The sequence below is a fragment of the Schistocerca piceifrons genome, chromosome 1, assembly GCF_021461385.2.
Source record: "Schistocerca piceifrons isolate TAMUIC-IGC-003096 chromosome 1, iqSchPice1.1, whole genome shotgun sequence".
In the NCBI taxonomy this organism is placed as follows: domain Eukaryota; kingdom Metazoa; phylum Arthropoda; class Insecta; order Orthoptera; family Acrididae; genus Schistocerca; species Schistocerca piceifrons.
Window position 1 is genome coordinate 27,191,548 of NC_060138.1, and position 11,537 is coordinate 27,203,084.

Consider the following 11,537-nt stretch of genomic DNA (forward strand, 5'->3'; position numbering starts at 1 on the left):
GTGATGAAGGGGATATGCATTTGCGGCTGGTTCTTGAGGTTGGTGGGGGGATTGGAGATGTGAGGGGAAATGATACGGGAGATGTTTGCACACTAGGTCTGGGGAATAGTGCCTGTCTGTGAAGGCCTTGGTGAGACCCTCAGCATACTGAGCAAGGAGGCTTTTGTCACTGCAGATACGCTGTCCCTAGATGACCAGGCTGTAAGGGATGGCAAGGGAGGCAGTTGTCAAAATGCAGGTACTGTTGTTTGTTCATGGGTTTAATGTGGACAGAGGTGCAGATGGAGTCATCAGAGAGGAGAAGGTCAACACCTAAGAAGGTGGCACGCTGGGTTGAGGAAGACCATGTGAAGTGGATGGGAGAGAAGGTGTTGAGGTTGTGAAGGAACGAAGATAGGGTGTCTTGGTCCTGAGTCCCGATCACGAAGATATCATCAATGAACCTAAACCACACTAGGGGTTTGGTGTTTTGGGAGGCAAGGAAGGTCTCCTATAGATGGCCCATAAAAAGTTTGGCATATGAGGGTGTCATGTGGGTGCCATTGGCTGTGCTGTGGATTTGTTTATATACCTTCCCTTCAAATGAGAAGCAGTTGTAGGTTATGATACAGTCAGTAAGGTATATGAAGAATGAGTTAGTGGGTCTGGAGTGTGAAAGACATTTGGAAAGGTAGTGCTCAATGGCAGTAAAACTATGGCCATGAGGGATGTTGATATATAGGGAGATGTGTCAACAGTGAAGAGTAGGCAGCCAGGAGGCAAAGGGATGTGGTAATGGAGAGTCGATAAAGGAAGTGGTTGGTGTCTTTGGCGTGGGAAGCTAGATTACAGGCAGTTGATTGGAGGTGTTGGTCAGTGAGGACCGAAATTCTTTCAGTTGGGGCCACAATAACCAGCCAGATTGGGGCATCCATGATTGCTTAGTTTGTGGATTTTGGGGAGCATCTAGAAGATGGGTGTGCCAAATGTCACAGGGGTGAGGAGGGAAATGGATTCAGGGGAGATGTTCTGGAAAGGGTCTAAGGCTTTAAGCAGGGATTGGAGTTTGGAGTTTGCGTTGAACTTCTGGGATGGGATCACTCCTGCAGAGTTTATAAGTGGAGGACTCAGATAATTGGTGGAGGCCTTCTGCCAGGTTGTCACTGTGATTCATAACAAGAGAGAGGGAACTTTTGCCTGCAGATTGGTGGCCTGAGGAAGGGACCTGGGGAAGGATGGTGAGGCTAAGTTGAAGATAAGGTGTTCCTGAAAGGTGAGCAGTAGTTGGTTCATTATTGGGAGGGGAGAGTATTTTGGTTGGATGGTGGTATGAACTGGAAGAGGCAGGGTATAATATTGGAATTAGGGTGGTTTTGGTTGGAGGGATTATAGCACTGGGGAGAAGGAGCTTAGGTCTTCAGCAAGTCCAACACGGTTAAAATTTGGGTGTAGGGCTAAGGGTGAGGCCTTTGGATAGGACTGAAACTTCTGTGGAGCTGACAGTTCTGGTGGAAATGTTAACAACAGTGTTACGGAAATGTTTTACCTCTAGATTTGGTGGAGAGTTGGAAGGGAGTTTGGGGGGGATATGGTAAGTTGAAAAGGTCAGCTAGGCAGGGGTTAGCTGCTGTGAGCAGTGGACGAGGAGGCACAATGTGGGTGTGATAGGGGTTGGATAGTGGTGCCCCAAGATGGCAGTAGGATGTCAGCAGGTTGGATAACTTATGAGGGTGGTGTCTGGAATGACCCTCGATGTGCTAGGGAGCAAGGGATTCAGTTTCAGAGACATGATGTATGGAGTAGGGATTGCAGAGTAGTAGTATCCTGCAGAGGAAGCAGAGCTGGTTCTGAGGTGCCTGTGCTATGGTAGGCCAGGTTTGAGAGGGCCAGGGATTGGCGGAATCTGAAAAGGTGTAGGTCACCGTAAAAGGATAGTTTGATCCAGAGAATAGAACTTTACAGTAAGGCCATTTGGGGGGATTCCATGGTTTGGGCAGCAATTGAGAAACAGGATGTGGGATGGGGCTTTAGCCAGGAAAAGGGGTATTTTCCTGAACTGGTGGAGAATTATGGAGCAAGGGTCCATTGTGGCAGGAATCCCTCACATACAGTCTCGCCACCTGGGGGCAGTGTATCTGCAGTGACAAAAACTCCCTTGCTCAGTATGCTGAGGATTTCACCATGGCCTTCACAGACAGGCCCCACACCTGACCTAGTCTGCAAACAGATCTCCTGTGGCATTTCCCCTCACACCCCCAATCCTCCCATGAACCTCGAGAACTGGCCACAAAGGAGTATCCCCTTCACACCCAGAAATGGAACAACTGAACCACATTCTTCATCAGGGCTCTGATTGCCTATCATCATGACCTGAAATGACGTATTTTCCACCCCTCCTAAATTGGTGTTCCTTCGGCCACTCAAGCTCCACAATATCTCTATGCCACTCCCAATCCCAACCCCTTGCCACAAGGATCATATCCCTGTGAAAGATCCAGGTGCAAAACCTGTCCAGTCCACCCACCCAGTACTTCCCCTCCAGTCCTGTCACCCCATCAGAGGTTGGACCACCTGTGAAAGCAACCACGTCATCTACCAGCTCTGCTGCAATTATTGCAAGATTTTTTATATTGGTATGACCAACCACCTGTCCACCAGGATGAACGACCACTGCCAAACTGTGGCCAAGAGCTAAGTAGACCACCTGATGGCTCAACATGCAGCTGAACATAACACACTTGATTTCAATGGTTACTGCCCTACCTGACTCATGTGGATCCTTCCCTCCACCAACAGCATTTCTGAATTGCGCAGGTAGGTGTAATCCTTACAACACATTCTCTGCTCCTGTAATTATCCCGGTCTCAACTTACAGTAACACCCTCCACCCAACAGTTTCCATCCCCTCTGACCTATCATCTCTTCCCCATTCTCATTTCCCACCCAGTTTATTTGCAGCTCTCTGCCAACACTCCACCCTTCTTTCCCCACTCCTCTCACTTTTTTTCCATCTCCCTGCCCAACAACCTCCTGTTTGGAGACCAATCCTTGCACACTTCCCCAGACAGCGTTTGTTTCTCTCCCGACTGGTACACAGGATGTATACGACCCGGGACAACTGGGAGATCCGGGAAAAGCCCGGGAATTTTTCAGTTAATTTTTGTGATTCTGACTGGTAAGAACTCTAACAAAGTATAGACTATGCAGTGCTTCCTAACAACAAATTGCGTCCGATGAATGTGACATGACAGCTTTCTGCATGAGATTCATTTGACCAGTTGTGGGCGGGCTCTTGTGCATGCGCAGTTGAGTCGCGTACGAGTAGTACCTTCTCCCGCTTCTGGCTACACAAGTGTGGCTCAGTGCCACTATCTAGTATTGCCCCGGTTCGGAAATATCGGAGATCCGAGGCTGATCCACAGAGCAGTCAGAGTTGTAGTGGGGAGGTGGTAGTCTCCACATGACCCGTGTTTAGTTTAGTGATTTTGCTGTTCCTTCTTCATTAATTGCTCTCACAATAAATGAAAACAAAACAGATTTCTGTGGCCAGGAGCTATCAATTGAATTAAAATACATTCGCATAATTACGGAAGGCTAAAATATGTTATTAGTTTCAAGTTTTATTTCCACCTTTCTGACAGTCAATCATTAATCACCTTGCAGAACAATGAAGTTATTTTTGTCGGTTTGCTAAAGAGATTTGGCTTTTATTAATCTTTTGCGCTGAGGCAGTCAATTTATTTGAAACGAAGTGTTTAATTTCACACTGTTGGCTAGTTTCAACTGTTCACTGCATTTCAAGTGCACGTTTTCCATCTTCTAGCTCATATGGCATTATACCATAATAAAGAACCTAACATGAGATAATACAGTACTGGTACTCAAGAAAATGTGCATATGATTCTGGATGCACTTTAAGCCAAATTATGCATTTTAGTATGGTTCACAAAATTCTGATGCTCTTGAAGTATCCTCTGATGCCTTCTTTCTTTTATGATATAATGCAAGATCTTTTAATGTTTTACACATACGAACATGCAGGCTTCATGTGTCATCGTAGCTGCGCAAGCGGAGTGACATCGGTTACCTGCCGCTCTCTGGCAACTGCTGAAACGAGCCAATTTCTAACAGATCATGGGAAAATATTGCGAATGGTGGTTTGAAAAGCTTTACTTTCAGAGTAAATTTCCTTTTACGGAAGATGAACTCTGTGCGAGAATGTATGATGAAATTCCTAAATCACAGAGCATTTAACTCTCATTTAAAAATCAACTCTTTGAGGACGACCATCTAGAAGAATTTCGAGCCCAGAAGATCAGACATTTACATCGTTCTTAAAAATTTTACTGGCACATTTATGTGATGTATCTTAAAGTGTAACAAATGCAAAAAAGATCAACATTACGTGTGGAAACTTAGCTTCTCTTGCAGCTCATTAATCTTAGAGACCAATATTATATGTGAAAGCTTTGTTTTTCTTGTAGCAACACTTTGTATATTAATTTAAACCATTAACTTTTCTTATTTGTGTTTTGGCGCTACGTAAGAGTGATCTTACTGTTGGCTGACTACATCATGTGTCCTATGCTGTCATCAGCTGGCGAGATCATGTGACATTGGCTATGACTGGCTTACAAAAGCACGTAGTGATCTCTATTTCTGGGCTTCGGGAACTAACATGTTGTGTCTGGTGGAATTCGAATTTATACCTTCGTAACACAAAAAAAGGCAGCGTACATGTTGCTGCACATCAAAGATCTTTCCAAAACGTGTTTTTTTTCCCTCTGAGTTTCGTTTTCTAAAGTGCCGGGAAATTCTACATCGGTGTATAAAACCATAAACATTCAAAGGATTGATAAGTTTTACAGTGCTGAGGAAAAATATACTGTCACTTAATACAGAAAAAGTGTATTTTCACCCGGGAAAACCCCAGGAATTTTTTTCCCTGTCCATGTATACACCCTGGTACACTACTATCCCTTGCCCTTTCCTACCCCTCCAGATTGCTGCTTGCATCCCGCATAATTGCATTGCAGTCTGAGGTGCTGGAGTTAGCAGTCATGTGTGCATGAGGTGTGCTTGCTTGCCTTTGTGTGTGTGTGTGTGTGTGTTTTTTTTTTTTTTTACTGTTGAAAGCTGTGACCGAAAGCTTTATATAAGTGTCTTTCAACTGTGCCTGTCTGCAACTTGAAGTGTCTTCTTTACAGTAAGTAGCAATCCGTCTTTTCCTACACTGATGATATTCCTACCTGGAGGTCCACTGTTTGCCTGTCTCCTTGTATTTTCGTTTTTTCTTTCTTTTTCTTGAGCTGAAAGCACAGGATTCCATATTCATAATATTCTCTTGTGATCAGAAACATTTATTAAAATTAATCTCAGGTAAGTTACTTTTGATTTGTTGATCCATTCACCGTCATTAATAATGCCTCTGATTTTTTTTTTTTTTTTCCCAAATAGAAACAGAAAATTAAAGCGCAGATGAACATTTATTTCAACCACCAGAATTTCCAATAGTATTTTGCTGCAGATACTTGTCTTATTAAAAAGAATCGTGAGAACAACAGTGAAGAGTTCCAAAGTGCCATGTCAGAACCATCTCATATCAATGGGCTAAGGGCACATTGCCAGCAGTTTGTGGTGTAATGTGGTGATTATAAGGAATAACATGTTCCACTTATAACCACAAAAGTTGTTCGTGGATATCAAAAACATGGTTAACATAGTTGTTAAGTGTGGGACAACTCACTGTGCACACTCTGGTTTGCTATATGTGCAGGTTTATGTAAAAAAATCGCATCTCAGTACAGCTAGGTGTGGTGGTGAGTGGTGTCTCCATCAGCTGTGTGGCCTGCTTATGCCTTGGCGTCATGGCTTGGTGGATCCTTGGAAGTCACAGAGCAAAGGATGAGGGTGACAATGTCAACACCTCAACAGAAGACAATAAATGAGAACTGTCAGCCTGTCTGTTCTGAAATGTCAAATCGGCACAGCAACACATTTTGTTATCTAGTTTGAGCTACATATTGTGAGATATTTGTTCACCCACAGTTGTAAAGGCTTTTATAATACAAAACAGTTGTCGCAAAAGTGACTACATCACTTAGTAGCTTGAATAGCTTCCAGCACTTGCCTCACAGCAAAAGATTAAAAAGTCTCACATCTCGGTCTAGTGGCACTGCATAGCTGGTCCACTATGGAAAGCACCTTCAAGAACAGTGACTGTAAGACAATTACGAGGTAAAAGTTGGGATGTGTATTAACTGGGTAACAGATCATCCACGGAACGCAACACAGTATGACTGGAACCATAAACCTGTAATGCTACAAATTTTATCAAACCAGCCACCATATGTAACTCTCTCCATTTTCTATCCAATACATCATCATCACATTTATCCTAAGAAATCACCTGCACAGTTTGTGGCAAAAATCTTGACCTCTAGCCTGTTGCTGCACTGACTAACTGGAACCAATAATCTGTCCTCACTGTAGATAGCAGCAGTATATAACACACACTACCATCTGAACAGTATATTGCTGTATGTGACACCAGTCTGGTAATAAATGGCGAGCAGTGTTAGATGCATGTGGTCTCTGAGACCACTGACACTAATATTTTCACTGCGCATTTTATATATATTTGCTGAAAGTATAGGTCTAATTGAACCATAGTAGTAGTTTATTTCACTTTCAGATACACTGTCAATAGCAGTTCCACCCAAAAATTCTGTCCAAAAATATTTCCTCAACAGAGACCTTGGGTAGCTTTTGACTTTTGAACATCTTATGCTCCACTGCTTCTGGGATAACTATCAACATTCACATTGCCTTCCCATCATGTCTAATCTTCAGTGCTTATTCTTGCTCACTGCTTCAACAAGTATGAAGTACTTGGTTATTGTGTAATGAAAAATGTTTACTATGAGCATAGCAAATATTGTGCAAAGCACACATTCAATAAAAATTCATGTACACTATTCACTTTGAAGATGATGGGATCGATTCATGAAGAACTTAAGCTGACAAAGGAATACAAAGGTACTACAGTATAAGTTACCCAGAATAGTTTATTTTAGAACAACCTAGTGTGGAAGTCCACTAGAACTTGGTAATGCTAATATCATTCACATCTTTCACAGTGTGAGCTGTTTGCCTTAACACTTAGAACAAAGACATAGTATTTGCAACACCAGTGTCCTGTTAGACTACAGGTACAGTGTTGGAATCCTAGTGTGAAGGCTACCATAACAGGCAGTTCACTTGCTGGAGAACAAATAAATTTAAGTATATCTTTCTTATTGGACTTGCAAATGGCTAGAATGAGATTTGGTAACAAAATAAGAAAACCTCTGCATTGCTACTGCTGCTGCATAAACTTGACATCACCTTTTAATAACTACCAACCTTCTGATAAACTCAAACAAAATTCATCATTATTAGGAAGCATATTTTTGTCGTTGCTTTGTGAAAATATCAGAACCATCCCACATTGGTGGGTTGCTGAAAATAATTATCTAAGTTAGTGTCAGTTTTAACATGCATGTCATCAGAAGTGACACTCTTCACTTTATAGCAAAACTGACCATTTCCTTTAGAGTGGGAAACTGACTGCAAAACATTATGTACAATGTATGTGTTTCATGTGGTATAGTGTAAGGTATCAAGAGAGTGAAAAATCCAGCCAGAAGAAGTGAAAAACATCAGGAAACAAAGCTGCTTCAAGTGTGATCTTCTGCACATTCTGGGATTTATTCAGCAGCTGAGGCTAATAACAGTTGCTATGCAGTGTATTCTACACACAGTAACGTTTTGTGTTTGTTAAGTATAGATCTAGCATACTGACTGGCAGGACCATTATTGCATAATATTTCCTCTTCAGAATGGCTTCACATAGACTGAAAAACTGAAATATTACATTTCATTGTGAGTGCTATACATGACTTTAGCCTCTGAGTTCCAAAGGCCCCTTTTTGTGCCATTAAGTACACATAACAAGGTGTCAATCTTATATTTGAAATGTAGTCAGTGAGAATCAACATTACCCAATACAAAGTGGAAGGGACATTAGCAGCAGATCAGATGGTGCCTATACAGACATAGTGAGGTTATAGCATCTCTCTGAGCCCCTCCAGCTATTCGCACAGTACAGTTCAGAATCAAAATGATGACCCCTGCACAAAATCTCTATACCTCTATCGTATGTTGTGTCACTACCATGGGACTGCCTGGTACAAGGGTTGTATGGTGCTGGACTGGTAGCATAGCTTACCCTTAATATTCCAGCCGGGACAGACATTTTATCAGTAGACCCTAATTGCTGCATTACTTCCTTTTCTGAATCTCAGTGTATTTTACTAATTTATGTTAAAAAACGAAAATTTAAAAAAACTGAAGTAGTGTTGATAAATCTAGTGATGCAACACACACTCTTTTCCTCCCCTCCGAGGCTTGGACATCTGTCATTAATTTTCTCTTTTTTGTTATTATTCATTATGTTCCTCTGATGAATGATTTCTTAAAAAAATTCACGTGTTCACAATACAAATAATGGTTGCAAGCCTTCTGCACAGCTTTATTTCACAACTTAAGCCCTCCTGTTTTGGTTGTCTCACAGTTAAGTTTATCACCAATCTCATTTCTTCTCCTACTCGTTACTTTTCTCTTTCATTAGTTAACTCTCAATCCACAGTATGTGCTCCATGGACTGTTCATTCCATTCAACATGTCCTGCACATCTTTCTAACCTCCACTGAGGATAGGAATGTAATGAGTGAGTCTGATAACTGATATCCTTTCATCCTGAATTAACCTCTCCTGAGCCTTTTTTTTCCTCCATCATCACTTCTTCAATGTACATACATGTTATCGTGAAAGACCAAGATTGGAGAATGTCGAGATTTACATAATCACTTGTGGAAAATGTCATGATTCACAGCTGCCTGGTGGATGTCCAAAATATTTGCCAAATATCCTTACGTCTTACTTACACTAGCAAATGTCAGCATTCGCTATGCACTGATTGTACATGACGAATAAAAATATTTTTATGTTTTTAAATCATACTTCATCCCTAAAATATATTGTGGTACATGATAAAATGGGAGAAATATTAATAAACAGCACATGTAAATAATCTGTTGAACTTAAAAGGAGCAGTACACTCTAAATGAGAAAAGAAAATACTAAATTTATTTAACTATGTTATTGATATTATAGTCACATTTTTTGCAACAACTTAAACTGCTAAGACATTTTTAATTGCAGAATCCATTGCTTTTACAACTGCATTTAATTGTGGAATACTTTTTGCAATGAGAGTATGTACTGCATTGCCCTCCAGTTCTTGAATTAGCAGCAGCTGCTCCTCTCAGCAGCAGTTCTTGAGAAGAAATATCATCTATGGGAAATAGCTTTTCTTTACAAATTATGAACTAATTGCAGGTATAAAGTTGCTCAAGGGCACTTTTTTATTCGTTAATTTTTGCAAAAGTTGGTGTCTTCTATTTCTCTTTTAGAAATAAACTCATGTTCAACCAGGGCTTGATATGAAGACATGGTGAGTTGCAGTTCTGTTTCAATATTTTCCTTTTGAATATGGTTTCTGGTATAGCCACTGCTGAACTTTTCTTCATAAGTATTAAGTTTCTTCAGGCTGTGTGTGTGTGTTTTCTTTTTTTTTTTTTTTTCTCCATTTGTTAGCCAGGCAACCATGATGATGCTATGCCTCTTTTCGGGTTAACACCAAACATGGCGATCCAAAGTGGAAATTGAAGGATTCCATGAGCAGAAAAAAGGTCCAAACAAACCACTCATGTGAAAGGAATTCAGAAGAGACATTTTTGGACTCAAAGTGATGGGCGAACTCACTGCACGCACTTTAAAGAGCAAAGAAGAAGAAATTTCATTCATTCAGCCAACACCTCAGAAACAACAGGACAATATTCAGATTCATAACTCACAATGTTTTGAAGATTGTAAGTGCTCCAGTTCCTATTGGTTCAACAGAAAGGCATCACTCTATACCAAAGGAAGATACTGAAGCAGTGGAACACATTTTTAGTTTATTGATTGGCTAATTTCAGTACAAAACAGAGTGCATAGAAGTTGTATAAATTGAAACCTTTAGGTCTCTGGACCTTTCACATACATTTTGGAACCATTTAAAATGCTTGAAAAATGAGTCTCTTACTCATTTCTCAGAACTAAAATTATGTTAAATAAGACTAGGTTTTGATTTTTATGAGCCTGTTGTGTGATAGTGTGGTACTAAAACAGGTTGTGTGTGTGGCAAAAATTTCAATTATTCATAAAACCTGTTCAACCTAAAAGTGTAAGCCCTCCTTCTCAGGGAATGTTAAACTACATGGTACTAATCAACAGGAAAAAAAAAGGAATCAAAATGTAGTGGATTGGCATTTTTGAAAAAAAAAAAAAAAAATATTTTTCCATAAATCATAAAAAAGTTCAGAACTTTGCCAAATAAGTCCAAATGGAGGATTTCTTTGTAATCACAAAGCAATTATCTTTCAAATAAAAAAAACAAGAAAATATCTAGAACTGTTCCAGAGATATAGCATTTTAATTTTTTTCCCAAAATTCACATCTTCAAAATTGTATGCACAATGTCTTCTTTGGAGGGCGGTATCCCTGAGCAGAAATTTTTTTGGAGAAAACAAAAAAAATTGTGTTCCTTACTTAGCCCTTCATTTTAACATATGCTAAATTCATTAACATCTGGGACTATGAAGGTATGATTTATTCCTAGCCTACCTGAATTGATATGGACTATGCACGATTTACTACATTGAAAGAGATCCACTCTGCAATGTTAGCATTTGGCTCTTCACGTGTCGGACACTTACTTGAGGAAAAAAAAAGGCTTATATTTCAAGACGAATTGCATGTTCCTTGGCGGCAGCGGGTGGGGGGGATAAAATAAAAAGAGAGAGAGTATTGTGACTGTCCTCGCAAGAAGGCACCTTTTGTTTCCAGCATCGCTAATTTAGAAGACTCTACTACTTCTCCCTAATTCTCATAACTGATCATTTACTGATTTGTAGAGCAGCAGCAGTTCAGTTCACCAGTTCATCCCAGATATTTCTGCAAGGAACACATGAATTCATGCAATTGACTGTGTATAATTATGCCATGTCTGACATCTGAATGTTTCCTAGGGGCGTGCATCCTTGGTTTGCCACTCTTTTGACTAATTTCATCACACATCTTAAGGCACCTGACTACAATGACACACTGAGAAATGACTGGCACCATGCTTTTCACAGTGCAATGCACTTGATGTGACAACACAGTGGGAACTGGCAGTGCCAGGCTTCCAATGGTGTATCGGTGACGAGAGGAGCCCAGCTCGTTATCTGTCAACTGAAACACTTTAAATAAGGCTATATAGGATAGTTAACATTAAAAAGCTAAAACCTCATTCATGAGAGTGAAATATGATGGATACATCTCCAATGGAGTCTACGGTAGCAGTATTACCATGGTAAATATTGATCTATAACAGTTTACAAATTCTGATAAAAAGGTGCAAGAAAGTACTA